Source organism: Rhinopithecus roxellana, chromosome 4 (assembly GCF_007565055.1).
Source record: "Rhinopithecus roxellana isolate Shanxi Qingling chromosome 4, ASM756505v1, whole genome shotgun sequence".
In the NCBI taxonomy this organism is placed as follows: Eukaryota; Metazoa; Chordata; class Mammalia; order Primates; family Cercopithecidae; genus Rhinopithecus; species Rhinopithecus roxellana.
Window position 1 is genome coordinate 38477557 of NC_044552.1, and position 15406 is coordinate 38492962.

The 15406-nt window shown below is 48.8% G+C and overlaps 1 long non-coding RNA gene across 2 annotated transcripts; it reads right to left on the reverse strand.

The window, feature by feature from the left end:
* Positions 1 to 1299: 1299 nt before the first annotated feature.
* Positions 1300 to 11927, reverse strand: LOC115896806. 2 transcript variants are annotated; one of them, XR_004056688.1, is made up of 4 exons: positions 11791 to 11927; positions 6172 to 6281; positions 5124 to 5947; positions 1300 to 1442 (listed from the first exon to the last, which is right to left on the reverse strand). It is a non-coding gene; the product is annotated as an uncharacterized LOC115896806 (long non-coding RNA). The 2 variants fall into 2 exon arrangements; XR_004056687.1 differs by lacking the exon at positions 1300 to 1442 and having other exon boundaries at positions 4997 to 5947.
* Positions 11928 to 15406: the final 3479 nt, after the last annotated feature.

Sequence of the window (15406 nt, forward strand, 5' to 3'; positions counted from 1 at the left end):
AGAGAAAGGAGGGCCTGGGGGCAGGGGGCAACTACAAGCCCACCCCTTGCCTTCTGGAAAGGCTGTTTGTTCTAGACCCAGACCCAGCCCATGCCAGGAAAGCTAGACACACTACCCAAGTCATTGGCACAGACAAGCTGAGTGAGGGATGCTCAGGGGAACCCTAGACCTGGTCAGCACTCCATGGAGGTGAGGCGTTTCCGGGACCAGATCTGGGCAAGAGGGAGTAAGGATCACAAGACCACGCAGCTAGAGGGAAACTTGGGAATTCTATAGGCCAAATCCTTGTTGTGCAGAGGGGGAAACTGAGACCCAGAGAAGGGTAGAGGTTTTCCCAAAGTCACACACAGTGAGGTCTACAACATCCCTTCTCTGACTCCTTGGTCCAGGGCTCTTTCCACCACATTTTGTTGACCAGGCAGGAATTTGGTGTGGGTCTTGGGTCTCCCACACATTTTAGAGGCAGAAGGTGCAAGGAACATGCGCAGCTGTGCGGTGCTGTCAGGGAGAGTGACTTCCTTATGCCTGTGTCACCAGCACTTCGCACAGTGCCTGACACATGTGAGATGGTCAGTATATGTTTGTTCACTGAACCATGTAACAGCAATCCTTCAGAAGGGCTTGTCTCTTAAAAGGAGTTTTCATAAAGTTAATTTACCTTATAATGAACCTTAGTAACTGTGGCAAGGAAAAGAAATAGGGGTCTTATATGCTAGCGCATATAATGTAAATCTTCTCTTAACATTTTATTATTTCAGGCATTGTATAAGCAGTGCATATTTATTATGAAAAAAATAGATAAGAAAACATTTAACATCTCCACAATGATCTGATGGAACCATGGACCCAGGGGGAGCGTGCTTAGGGGCTGGAATACCTTGGAGCCCTCAGTGCACTTCCTGCAGCACTCAGTGCACTTCCTGCAGCATTCAGTGCACTTCCTGCAGTGCCAGACTTCTCCCCTGCTTCCTTATCTCCACTCTCCATATCCTTGACGTTGTGATCTTGGAGGGAAAGAGTCCCATAAACAAACCTGGCTCTAGCATTCAACAGGTTCTCAACAGGTTCAACTTGAGGTAGAGCTGCAGTGTGCCAGTTGCTTTTTTTTTTTTTTTTTTTTTTTGAGACAGTCTCTCTCTCTGTTGTCCAGGCTGGAGTGCAGTAGTGTGATCTTGGCTCACTGCAACCTCCCCGTCCTGGGTTCGAGTGATTCTCCTGCCTCAGCCTCCCAAGTAGCTGGGATTACAGGCATGTGCCACCACGGCTGGCTATGTTTTGTATTTTTAGTAGAGACAGAGTTTCACCATGTTGGCAATGCTGGTCTTGAACTCCTGACCTCAGGTGATCCACCCACCTCAGCCTCCCAAAGTGCTGGGATTACAGGTGTGAGCCAACGTGTCCGGCCTGGCAGTTGAACGTGCTCAAATGCATATTCCAATTTTCTGGAAGAATGGAACCAATGTGTCGTGAGAGCTCATTTCATGCCTGTATGTTCACCGACATTGTCTAATTTGATCCTCACCAGTGCTCACTATCAAATGAAATCTAGAGCTTACAAGAACAAAGCAGGCCGAGAATGCCCCCAAACTATCCCAGACACTGGACACCATCACCATGGATAGTGCCTAAGTCAAGGGCATTCATTGGAACCACAGGAGTCAGAGCACCTTCCACACATCTGTCACATAACGTCTCATGCCATTAGTGAGCATCCTGACAAGATGCAAGGCGTCTCCCTAGCCCCTCTCGTCTGCAGCGCTCTGTGTGCTGTGCCTCTACTGGCTGACCCAGCATGGTGAGAACCTGGAAGGCGTGGGTTTGAGAATGGGACTCACCGATCTCTGGCAGTGTGACCTACCGACAGGCCATGTTCCCTTTCTCGGCTGAGCTGTCCTTTCTGCCACATGAAGTCATAATCACAGCCTACCCATTCACTGTGACCTTGCAGAAACCAAGCCTTATGGAGAGTTAAGGTGCATTATGGATGGAAAGTGCCACACAAGAGTACCTTCTTTCCACTAGCAAAACCTTGACTTGGCTGGTGCTGTTCTAGGATAGACTGCTTTTCCTTTCCTTGGCCTCCTGCACTGAGTTTGCCTTTCTCCCCCTAGCCCCTTGTCTCAGCATCATGGGCTCCTCAGGAGCCCCCCTCACAGCTCCCCAACTGCTAATGTTCACTTCTGTGGAAAATGATAGGTGACAAGTTGCTCTCAGAGATGCCCACGATCAGATAAGCCAGGAGGGGAAACGAGTTCTTCTGGAAGGGAAACAGCCTGTACTATGGAAATTAAATATTCCTTAGAGGAGAGCAGGAAACTTTAGATCCCAGTCACGGGTTTCTGAGGAAGGCTCACCAGAGAAACTGGGGCATCCCTGGGGCGCGCGGGCTGGGAAGGATGGAAGCTGTTACTCCTGACATCTGCAACTGTCATTTGGAGCCTGGGTCTGGGCTCTGTGTCCCCCCACCCCCACCCCAACACTGGCAACCTGATCAAAGTCATCCTTCCCCTTCTCCCCCTGTGGGGGCCCCAGCGCCCTTCTATTCATTCAGCAATCAGGGCGCATGTGCTTTCCAACTCGGTGTCCTGATATGTATCTGCAGGCAGGGATGTGAGCGATAGCTTCCTTCTGCCATTCCCAACATGGGGAAACTGAGTCACAAAAGGGCTGAGGCGAGTGGTCACGTGAATGCCACTCTGAAGAGAGCTCTGGATGTACTCACTCTTCTCTGCTCCCCTCGTCTCATGTGCACATACAGACACACAGACAGACACACACTGAGTTTTACAGCTCTCTAAAATTTATGAGCAAAGTCAAGTACCCGGAGATCTCTTAATTAAGCAGCCTTCCCCTAGGAGAAAGGAAATGGCCTTCCATATTCTTAGCACCGACATTCGATTGCATGATTTACTACCCGAGGCCTGCATTTCTCCCCAAATCAACTCCCCTCTAGCGCAAACATCTATCACTTTGAAGGCGGTTCAAACACCACCCTCCTCTCCTCTTCCCCTGTCCCTGGTGCCCTCCAGGCCCTTAGCATTTCCTCGGATCTGCCTCCTTGCCCCAGAGGTCCAGGATCAGGCTGGAGCCCTGAATAGACACCCTGCTGTCACCCATCCAGTGAAACAGAAAGCCCTGCATGCCCAGGACTGGCACCGAGGGGCTGCCCTGCTGCTAGAACAGGGGGCTGGTGCGGGGTCCCTCCTCAGCTCACTGTGGCTGCTGATGGCTGCCATGAGATATATGGGTTTAATCAGGCCCCTGACAGGTAAAGACCCTGACAACGAGGACAGTTTGTTCTCCCAAACTGTTGAGTATCTAAGCCCAATGTTTACTTTGGAATTGAATGAATAACATTGTTCTGGGAAAGGAAATTAAAAAAAGCAGCCTTGTAATTTACAGTAGAGAGGAGAGCAGATCTGGAGGTCTTGCTACCCCCACCCCAGGCCCCCCTCCTGCAAACCCTCACTATGTCTTTTGCTGTTTTAAACTTCTAAACACACCACAACCAACCAGCTCATCTTCTTAGCCCTGCCAGTAAAGGTCTCAACATTGCCAGGCTCCTTATAGCTGCCAAGATAACACATTGCTTCAAGGCAAAAGGTTTTTTTTTCCTTCCCTTTTTAAAAATCAAAACCAAAAGCCACTGAAATTCCAAATGCTGTGAGACCCATTCAGAATGTGGAGTGATTACCTGGGGTGATCATCTGGGGTAGGCCAGAGGCTCACCTGCACCCACTCCACCAGGTCAGGACAGAGTGACTTTTTATCAAAAAAAAAGGGGGGGGGGCAGGGAAGCCCACCAAACCCCCAAAAGCCAAACCTAGCAAAACATGCCCCTCTTCTGGGGTTGAGGAATCCCTTTGCTGAGCATGGTCAATTTACTTTAAAATTCTTGGGGGTGGGGGAGAGGAATAGTTTATTTGTAGCCAGCATCTAGAAGACTCCTGGGGACTTTCTTTGAACAGAGACAAGCAGCAGCACCCGTTGCTTGTGCTAAGGCGTGGGGTGACACTTCCTAGTAGTGGGCATCTTGGCCGGCTAGAGGGTGCTCGAGACCAGCCTGTTTCCCTTAAACAGGAGAAATCTCATTTCTGAAAGAAGCACTCGTTTGATTAGGTGGAGACCAACTCAGAGCCCTGAAAATTCCATATCTTTCACCTGCCTCCCTCTCTGAACTTGTCCCCAGATGTAAGACAGAAGGAGGGTCTCAGAAAGACTCCCCCCACATCCCCCGGTCTGGCCATAGACTGGAACAGGACCCTCAAACTCTTCATCTGGCTTTGGGCAGGGACACCTACTTCTCCCATCCTCCTCCATCAACCAGGGCCTCACTGCCCGCCTGCCCGCTGGCCTACCTCGGATGCCTCAGATTAGCTAATTGACATGGGGAGGCCACTTTGAACATTTCAAGGCCTGGTCAGGGGCCAAGTCTCATTACTTAGCTTCAAAGTCAAAAACTCCATAAAAAGTTCATTGGTGGAGCTGATTGTTCCAGATTGTCCTAACGGAACTGAGCCCACCACGGCACCCCGGGCCTCATGTTTTAATGTGGGGCGACAGCACGTGTGTGGTACTGAGCTGGGATGGGGGAGGGGGGTACAGGAGGCCAAGACCCAGTTTGCATTTTCTTTTCTCTTTTCAAACATTTAAAAATTACAAAAAGACTAACCACACTACACAACATTGGAAAACAAGAGAAAAAATAAAAGATTCCAGAAACCCACACCCTAATACAACAATATTCCTTTATGTATATTTTTTATATACTACTAATCAGCATATGTATACAAAAATGGCCTCTTTTTTTTTTTTTTTTTTTTTTTTTGCTAAGCATTAAATCATAAGCATTTCCTACCTCTTCATGACCAATATTCTAGGTGGGTATGTGATATTCTGTCCTGGAAGTATGGACTAATTGTTACACATGTAAGTTGTGTACAGTTTTGCATTTTTACAAATAACAGAAAATACATTTATATTTTCCCACGATTGGCTTTTAAATTTTAAAAAAAGTAACATTTTAAAAATGTTTTTAAAACTTTTTTTTTTAAAAGTCACACTTTTTTTTTTTTTTTAGAGTGGAAAATCTGGGAAAGTATAAAGAAGTTAATAAAAGTCACCTGTGATTGTTCTACCAAGCGAGAATCACTGCTAACCTTCGGGGGTATTTCCTTCATGTGTGTATATTAGAAACAGGATCGTGCTGCACAGAAGTTTTGTAGGTCCCTGGGGCCGGGAGAATAAAATTGGCAGAGGAAATAGTTCCAGGAGAGATTCAGTGTGTGACATGTGTGCATTCGAAGTTGGATGACATTTTCGTTGCGAATCTGGGACAGCCCTGTGCCCAGTCCCTGGGCCAGGCGGGTGGCCGAGGTGTCCTTGATCAGGGACAGGGATGCTACCGGTGCTGGCAAGGCCACGGGGGCGCGAGCAAACGCACTTTCCTCATTTCTTCTGACAAGCGCCTCGGAGCCCCTGATTTATGGCCACACTTCATGGGACACTAGTAAACGTCCCATAGTATATTTTGTAAGAGTAATGAAGTCTCAGGAACCCGGCCCTCCCCGCAGCCTCTGCTAATAAATTTCCTTGGGCGAGGGGTGAGCTGCCAGGCGCTGGGCCAGAGTTGCGGGCTGCAGATTAGCAGAGGGGGCACCAGCCTGTCCCCCGGGGGCTGCCGCTCCACCCCGGGCTCTCGGAGGAGGTGGGGGCTTTGCCGCGCCCCCACCCCAGGGACTCCAGGAGCGCAGCCCCGTGGAGCTCAATGCGAAGCTCTCAAAAGGCAGGAGGAAGATGAAAAGTGAGTCCAGAAGCTGGAGAGGAGGGGGAGAAACCCCAAACCATAATTGCCGCTTTCCTTCTGCAGCTCAGGTTGCTGGCCTGGGGCTGAGGGGCGAGGGCTGTTTCTTTTTTGACTACTGTTTTCCTGAAGTTTGAGGCTGGACTATGGGATGAAAGAAGACAGAGGGTCAACTGGGATGGGCTGGGTTGTGCCGGGCTACCGCAGGAGCGGGGGGCGGGGCGGGGGCGGGGGGCGGGGGAAGGGGATGGGAGGAGCTGAAGATTTTTCTCTCTACCCCCACCCCCATGCCACACATACTTCAAAGGGCTGGGGACAGGGAATACATTTGTCACTGCAGAATAGCTGCCCCCCCCCCCCCCACACACCTTAATGCTCCCTTCCTCTTCATAGATCTGCTTCGAAGCTGGATATTTCTTCACGGAATTTTAATTCAACTCTCATTTCACCCAGCGCCTGCCAGGTCCCACACCAGGTGCTGAGGACACAGAGATGAGTAAGACACACCACTCGCCTCAGGGAGGCCCCGTTCTTTGCTGTCAAAGCACCCAGAGTGCAAGCTGACACTAACTGACTGCTTACCACGGGCCAGACGCTGTTCCAGACACTTTACACGTACTCATCCATTTACTCCTCACAAAACCTGAAGAAGCAGGCGTTTTGCTATCTCACTGTTAATCGAGCACTGAGACGGTAAGTGACTTGCCCAGGATCCCTCTGGGTCCTGAGTCCAGGTTCTCAAAGATCTCTCAGGTCGCAGGGACTCGAAACAGGCAGGCTACCCAGACTTCCTCTCCAACAAGCAGTTTACTCCACACACAAGGAAACTGAGGCTCAAAGAGGAGAAGTGACTTGCCCAACGCCACACAGAAAAGTGGCAAGGCTAGATCCCAGCCAACACCCCCACTGAAACATCCAGCTGCCTTCTTGAGCTGTGTGGATGCCCCTCACACATATTCCAAGGCATGAAGTGAGAACCACTTTCTGGCATCTGGAAACTTCCTGTTTGCGAGGACCACCCAACAGACCTCAAAGGAACCATGAGAGAGTGATTGAAGGAAAGAAACAAAATGAACTCCAAATCAGAGAGCTGGGGGACATTTCGGTATCAGTGGCATTGGGAAGGAGTTTCTTTAAGTTAAAAATTTATATTTTAGTAACCAGAAATTTCCCATGTCTATTGGATGGAGTTTTACCCATTTTCAAGTAATCAGAAAATGATCAAGATGACTACATGTGATACTGAACAATGCTGAAAACTGAGTAAGGTTTTGTGGCTGTGGGTCATCGCCATACACATCAGTTAGCGTGGAATCACTGGTGAGCAGAGGCCTCCATTCTCCACCTGGACTTGTAGTCCATGGCATGACAGCCTAGAACAGAACACCCAGTGTGAACATCAGGAACCAGAAGATGCTCAGTAGCACCCATGAGAAATGGCAGGGGAACACTTGCTGGGTGTCAGAGCCCAAGTGACTGTGCACAGAGTGCTTGATCATGAAGTTATTCTGGTGCCCCAGCCAGAATTCCCAAACCCTAAAAGCAATTGCAAGTGTCTGCAACAGACCTCCTCGTGGAAAAGCAAACCTCGCAAATAAAATCTGGAGTTTGAAAGTAAAATGCCTGGCCTAATTCGATGGTGACTGCTTTCTAGATTGGTTTGTGTGGGGGCACTGGGACATTGGGGTCCTTATTAGAATTCTCCTGTGTTCTCAGGATGGGCAAACCTGGCTCATTGCAGACTAGTCCCATGGCAGAGCTGGGAAAGGGTCCTCAACTGGGAGTCAGGGACCTGAAATGCACCAAACAGCAGTCGCACATCACATCTCCGTGATTCGGGTATGAAATAAGGGCAAGAAGACCTTACAGCCCGTAAGGGGTGGCTGGGGCTGACCTGGTGCAGGCATTGTAAGACCCTGAGCTTGCCAGTCCTTGCAGCAACCCTGGGCAGCACGTATCATTATTGCCGTTTTACAGATGAAGAGACTGAGGCATCAAGGGATTACAAGGCTCACTGTGCTCTGTGGGTGGGTGTGAAACGACTCACAGATAAGTGCTGTGTAAATACAGAAGACCTTAGTTACAAACTGTCCCAATACATTCGTGTGTGTGAGCGTGAGCCAAGGTCTAACATGTTGCTGGCAGATCTATTTGCTCAGTCATGTTAGTCCCTCCCCTTCTTTCTTTCCTCTCTAGGGCAGGGGACAACAGAAGGAAGATGAAAGTATTCCCTAATATAGCTGGAGGATTCACATTACCCATGCCAGGAGAATAGCCAAGGAAGGAAACCCCAGGTCACGCCCTCCTGCATTCTTTACAAGGACACACGGGAGTGGGGAGCATGCCCTGAGCAGAGCGGACTCAAACTTGGGCCGCTCTTCGAGGAGTGTTAAAAAATCTTGCACCCTCTGGATGCTTTTTGAAATTTCAAAATGGATGAAACAGTGACTTCAAAAAAATCAATGATAATTTTAGATCAGGCTTTTTCCAAACGTCTCACTTCCTCCCGGAGAGCCTGATAAACACAGGGCAGGCACTGACAAATGCTATTTTCATTCCAGGAACGTGTGAAAATTGAGTTTGTTGGGCATTGCCTGGGCTTCAGGCAGGAAAGAACAAATGGGCCTTTCCTGGGGACGACTCCTCACTGTGAGACTTTAGGGCTTGGGTGGTGTAAAGATGGTCCAGACCTGCCCTGCCAGCAGTACTTGGCCACAATGGAGAGGCTCTGTGACAAAATACTATGCTACACAATGTGCGTGTCTTGATGTTGTTACTAATGTTGCTGTAATTATTTGTGATTCTGTGATTTTCTACTAGCTCACACTGCTTTGTAATTTTGGTTGACTTCTCAGCAGGAGTGAGCTGTAGGTGACTTAGGAGGTGTCTGTTTGCTCATCATTTATTCCGTTCACTGCCTGGATTTCATCTGCTATTCTTTTTTTCCTTCTGTTTACCTAATGTGGGCCAACATTTCCTGGGTATCCATGACACAAGAGGAATCTTGGGAAAGGCCCTGGCCCTGAAGGAACTTAGACTGGCCTAGAGGAAACCAGGCATAGAGCAGTCATAGGTAAATGATTAGGTGTCGCTATATGGTTGAGTGCTGTAAAACTCAGGCTTTCTGTCCAAGTTAACTATTTTTTCAACTTTCTCTTCCATTCTCTAAGGCCAGAACAAATCTGGCTTAATTATAACATGGCCTCTTTGAACATCAGTTGACTTGAAACCAAGGTTCGATGAGATGGTGTTTAAAGGCCCTTCCAGTTCTAGCTGAGGGGGTACGAGAGACTCATGTCAGCACAGGAGAGGGGCTCACTGCCCTTGAGTCTGAATGTCCCTTGTCCCCGAAGCCCTCTACTCCCAGCCGAGCCTCTACCCTGGCTGGCTTCTCACATTGGCACTGCCCTGCTGCACTACCTGGCTCCTGTGCTTTTTCAGCTCTTTGTCTTTTTTTCTTTCTGTCTTTAGGGAAAAAGTGAAAAAGAGCAGGCATTTCTAGCACACTGTGGGTGGCCTGTGGGGGAGATGATGGGTTAGAAGACTGGTGGGGAGGGACACACTGTTGACTCACCGGGTCACCCCGGAGCCATTTTACATCACCAAGAGATGATCACTGGACTCGCTGTGACTCTGTTGGCGGGCACTGTCCTATGCCCTGCAGGAGGCCTCCCAGGAACCCAGAGCAATACTGGCTGTGTGAGCGTAAGGACGGACGGTGACTCTGCAGAGCACTAAGACCCTTCATGGGGCAGACAACAGAGAGCCCCATGGGGGCTGTGGTTCTCACCAACTCCAGGCAACTGACTCCAAATGCCCTCTTCTCTCCAAGTCCACTCCCTCCACCCTGCAGACTGAGTGGCCCCACCCGGAGCCACACGGGCCACACCCTGGCCTATACTGGGCACTCAGGGTGAGTAGCTGCTGCTTAGCACAGCGCCTGACCACATGGTGTGTAGGTGGCCAGAGAAATTCAGCTTAATGAATGACTGCTTCAAAGCCACAACATATTAAGCTAAAATAGTTATTAAATGAATAGCAATTGACACAGCACTTTTACATGTCTCTTATTTTCTTATTATGATTTATTTATCTTTTCCTGTCAAGCTCTCATTGTTTTGAAGACCCAAGGATAATGAGGTATACTTCACTGGCAATCAAGAAACCCTAGGGGCTGGGCACAGACAGCTCAGTCTTGTTATCCCAGCACTTTGGGAGGCCAAAGTGGGAGGATTCCTTGAGGTTGGGAGTTCGAGACCAACCAGTAAGACCTGATCTCTAAAAAAAAAATAATAATTAGTTTGGTGTAGTGGCACACAACTGTAGTCCCAGCTACTCAGGAGGCTGAGGTGGGAGGATTGCTAAGCCTGGGAAGTCAAGGCTGCAGTCAGCCATTATTGTGCCACCGCACTCCAGCCTGGGTGAGAAAGCAAGACCCTGTCTCAAAAAAATAAACTCTAGGAAAAGGCACTCCACCTCCCTGTGCCTCTGTTGCCTCAACTGTCCAGGCAGTGGTGAAAATAACATCTGAACATATTTCTCTGCAACCTTGCAGGGAGGATCAAGCCCATTGGTGGATATGCAGTGTCTGGGGCAGTTAAAGAGGCAGTGACACAGCTGGGCATGGTGGCTCACACCTATAATCCTAGCCCTTTGGGAGGCCAAGGCAGGTGGATCACTTGAGGCCAGGAGTTCGAGACCAGCCTGGCCAACATGGTGAAACCCCGTCTCTACCAAAAATACAAAAATCGGCCAGGCATGGTGTTGCATGCCTGTAATCCCAGCTACTTGGGAGACCAAGGCAGGAGAGTTGCTTGAACTCGGGAGGTGGAGGTTGCAGTGAGCTGAGATGGTGCCACTGCACTCCAGCCTGGACAACAAGCCAGATTCCATCTCAAAAAAAAAAAAAAAAAAAAAAAGTCAGTGACAGGTGTGGTGGGCTACTCCTAAGATGCTCTACTTCTGCAAAGACCTTTAAGGAGGAGAATGTGCCCTATCCTGTCTGGTCATCAGGCCCCAGGCCCTGAAGTTCTGGCATCATTCAAGAAAGCTTTTGCTACACCTAATACTACCAGTCCTCCAGTGGGAGATGTGACTCTGAATGAATGCAGCCAATTTTCCTAAGCCATCTAAGATGGCAAGTTGTATGATTTTTCTTCAGAATCTCAGCTTAAATGCTCCCCCATCAGGAAGTAATTTCTAAAAGGACTGAAGGAGTGAGCTGAGCAAACGCAGCATCTGCAGAAAGAGAATTCGAAACAGAGGGGTTAGCAAGAGTCTATTTGGCTGGGACTGAGAGAGTGGGAAGAATGGGAAGACATAAGCTTAGAAAGTGGCCAGAAGCCACATCACATAGGGACTGTGGGACATAGGGAGGACTTCGGATTTTATTCTAGTAGCAGTTAAAATTCATCAGTGGGTTATGAGTGGGAAGGTGGCATGATCTGGCTGTCAGGTGGAGAACAGAACTGTGGGAGAGGGAAGAGAAGCTGAAGATGGAATTTGCTAGTGTATTGCATGTGGAGATCTGAGTATAATAACAATCAGTGATAACTGAGATTTTTGGCTTAAGTAACCAGAAGAATGGACAATCTGGCCTCCTGGAACCCAAGTCTTGCCAATGTACCTCGTAATATCTCTCTGTTCATTCCTGTCTGTTCCTTCTGCCACTGCCTTGTTCAAGTTCCCATCACTCCCCCTGGGATTCCTGCATTTATTGCCCATCAACCCATTGTCAAAGAATAGGTTTTATTTCCCCCTCATGTTTGAAAACTCTGATGGCCACCTATATTAGTTAGTTATTGCTAAATAAATAAAAGCTAAAACCCACAAACATTTATTTCACACTTCCTATGGATCATGAATCTGGGGATATCTTAGCTGGGTCCCCTAGCTCAGGGTCACACAAGGCTGCAATTGAGGGGGCAGCTAGGTTGGGGCTCATCTGAAGGCTCAGTCCAGGCAGGACCCAGCCTGAGCTCACTCACGGGATAGCTGGCAGGATTCCATTTCTTGCTGGCCGTTGGACTGAGCACCTCATGTCCTCGCTCGCTGTGGGCCAGAGATATCAACTCCTTGACACATAAGTCTTTCCACAGAGCAGCTTGCAGTCCGGCACTGGCTTCTGTCAGAGTGAGCTAATGAGAGAGCAAGAGAGAACACCCAAGAAGGAAGCCACAGCATTTTTGCAACCTCATCACTTTTGCCATAGTCTCTTTGTTAGAAGTGAGGTACTAGGTCCAGTCCACTCTCATGGAAGGGGATTATGCAAAGGCATGAATACCAGGAGAGAGGGCGCACTGGGTGCCATCTTCAAGACAGATACTGTCTCACCTCTTTCCTGCATCTTCTGCTCCAACTCCTCATGCTGGTCATGTCACTTGCTGATCCTGAAAGAGCTATCTGTTTTCTCTGTTTTCTGTACACTTTCCACCTTGGAGATTTTCTTCTGCTCATTACCTCAGGCCTGGAAGTGAAGTGTTTGGCCACAATTCTCACTCCGCTTGCTTCCGTCGGTGCTCTTGGTCCGTGTGTTTGCTCTTCCCAGTTAGAATTTGTGCTCAGTGACTGTCCAGACTATAACTTACTCGTTTGTGGGTTCCCATTGTCAAATATGGTGTCTGGCACAAAGTAGATTGTTATTTGACTCTGCTCAGTATGAATGAGTTTTAATTAGAGCAAAAGAAAAAATTCAGGAAGGTAAACCTACTCATTGGGCAGATTCTAAAGTCAAACAAGGCCTTAAGATGATTTATTTTGGGTCATCTGTGCCAAGCTTCCTCTCCACTGGAAACTGCTAAAGAAACTGTTCAACTGCTTCTGCAAGTATACAAGTCACCACACTCTGGGCCTCTCAGAAATCCTGTGAGGTAGGAAGGGCAGGAATCATTGTACCCATTTTGTTTTTTATTTTTATTTATTTTGAGACAGAGTTTCACTCTGTTGCCCAGGCTGGAGTGCAGTGGCCTGATCTCAGCTCACTGCAACCTCCGCCTCCCGGGTTCAAGGGATTCTCCTGCGTCAGCCTCCCAAGTAACTGAGATTTCAGGCACCTGCCACCATGCCTGGCCTGTGCCCATTTTATAGATGCAGGCTGAGGTCTGGGGAGGTTAAGTGTCAGGACCACATGCAGATGGCTAGCCCCTGGTAGAACCAGGCTCAGTTCAGTTCAGAACATATGTATCAATGCCTCTTATGTTTCAGGGCCTACTTTTCATACAGAAAAGTAAGATACAGTTCCTGCCCTCAAGGGGTTCACAGTCTCCTAGTGGAGACTGACATATGAACAGATCCCTCCCACTCAGTGGGAAAAGCCCCTGATCTTCTTCTCTGACCACTTGAATTGCCTCTGAATGATTTAGGCAATAAAAGCAGGACAGGGTAGGGCCAGAACAATGGCCCCCAAATCTAACTGATGTTTGGAGCCATCTGGCAGGCTTTTGAAAGCACAGATTCTGATTGATGGGTCCAGAATAAAAACCAGGTGATATTGATGGGTGGGCATGTAAACCCTCTGATTTACAGGGTTTTTTGGTCTTTGGAGAACAATCAACTGATCTGAAAGTTTCTCAGTGGGAAGAAGGGAGACTTCTCATGGGCTCAGCCTGCTAAACCTCAACAGGCATTTCTCTTCTGTGGACTGCACCTATGAGAGTGGCCCCTGGTCCTGCTATTGCCTACAGATGTCCCCTACTCTGCTCTTGCGTGTCCGAGTCATGAATTCTCCTCATATTGTTGGTCCCAACTAACTCCCACCTGTCTTAGGCATCTCACCCATATTTCAAACAATGAAGTGCTTTCAGGGAGCAGTTCCCAGGCTGCAGTTACTCCCCTCCCTAGGTCACAGAGGGTTGTGGTCATTTCCTTCTTGGGATGCCCTGCCAATCAGTCTGATGCTTTGCGTGCCTTTTGCTGTGAACAGAGCTGGTAAACTCTAGAGAGTAGGTCATTTTGGAGTTTACGTTTTGACCCTTCACCTGCTTCCAGTCTTGATTCAGATGTCGCCTTCTTAGTGAGTCCTTCTCTGACTACCCATTTCAAATGCACTCCTGCCTCCTACATGCCCCATCACCTGACTGCTCAAATGTCCTCCAGAGTACCTTATTACTTTCTAATTCACTGTATCACTTACTGATTTCTTCTGTTTCTCATCTCCCTCCTGACAACAGAGTATGAGCTCCCAAGAAGGCAGGGCTGTCTCCTCTGTTCATGGACACGTCCCCAGGACCCAGCACAGTGACTAACACACAGTAGGCCTTCAGAAAGATGCGTTGAATGCGTAAGTCTTGAGCAATGCCTTCACATGCAACAGTGTTCTCTAAATGCTATTTGGTTGGTTGATTGACAAAGCCAGCCAAATCAGGGCAGGCTCATCCACTTCTCTTCCAGAAGATGCCCTGGACTGAGGCTTGGAGACTTATTTCTCAAGGTTAATAGAGTGAGCCTTGTTGAGACTGTCACAGCCTTCCCAGCTGGGCTGAAAAATGCCTTTGGAATCCGATGCTGGGGAGGCAATGGGCCAGCTCCAAGACTTCCCAAGGAGCTGGAGTCAGGGCTGGCTCCACATCCCGTTTGTCAGTCCCAGCATGCAAACGAGAGGCCATCAGTTGCCAAGGACTTTGTTTTATTGTCATTGCAGTTGGCTTCCCTCTGGGCTGGAGCTGCCGGGCAGCAGCTATCAAGCCCTGGCTGCTGCGCTGGGGTAATATTAGTAATTGCATAATTCTCACCCGAGCCACAGCTGAAAAAAGGAACTGCTGGAGGTGGCTGAGCAAACAGGAGCCCCAGCAGCAGCAGGAGGAGGAAGAGCTGGTACTGGCTGTTCTCTCTCTAACTTCCTCACAGACCTGGCCTTGGGACATGGCTCATGGAGCTTCCTCCAGCCCAGCCTCTGTTCAGTTTTTCCAAAGCTTGTCACAGAAAGAGGGCTGGGATGTTATTCTTAAGTCTTAGTGACACAGAATTCTCAGAAAATTTTGATATCACCGTGTAGATCCCACCACAGACAGCCTGCATTGCAGGCCAGAGGGATTGCTGCTTGGAGATGTATTCAAAATGTTCCTTCTGTTATACGTGTCTCCCAGACCTCCAGAAAGAGGTGCCGCCATATTGATAAGTTACCCCAGGACAGTTCTCACCACCCCTGGCCTGTGAAGCACCCCCAGATTTGTGGAACAATGAGCCTTTGCACCAACCCTGGTCTGAGACATCCCTGGGCTTTGGCCCTAGAGCGGGAGGCCTCTTATACTACATGGCTGTCTGGGGATGGCTCAGCCATTGTGGTACATCCCTATTCCTTAGGAAGAAAAAATAATTGATGTCCTAAAAGCTATCTTGTCAAAGAGCTGCCCCGTGGTACCTGAAGGTGAAATCGGAATTGAGAGCCCAGAAGATTCTCCAACCAAAGTGTCCATCTGAGGGACTGGGCAGGGAGGCAAAAGTAAATGGACACAGGTCCTCCAGAATCAAAGCAGATAGCTCATGTGAATTATTAGTCATGTAATGGCATGCCCTCTGTCCCTCCAAGGCCATATTTAAAGCTAAATAATGTTTCAACCCCCAACTCTGACATCTATTTAGACCAGCCTTTCTTGAAGCCACACC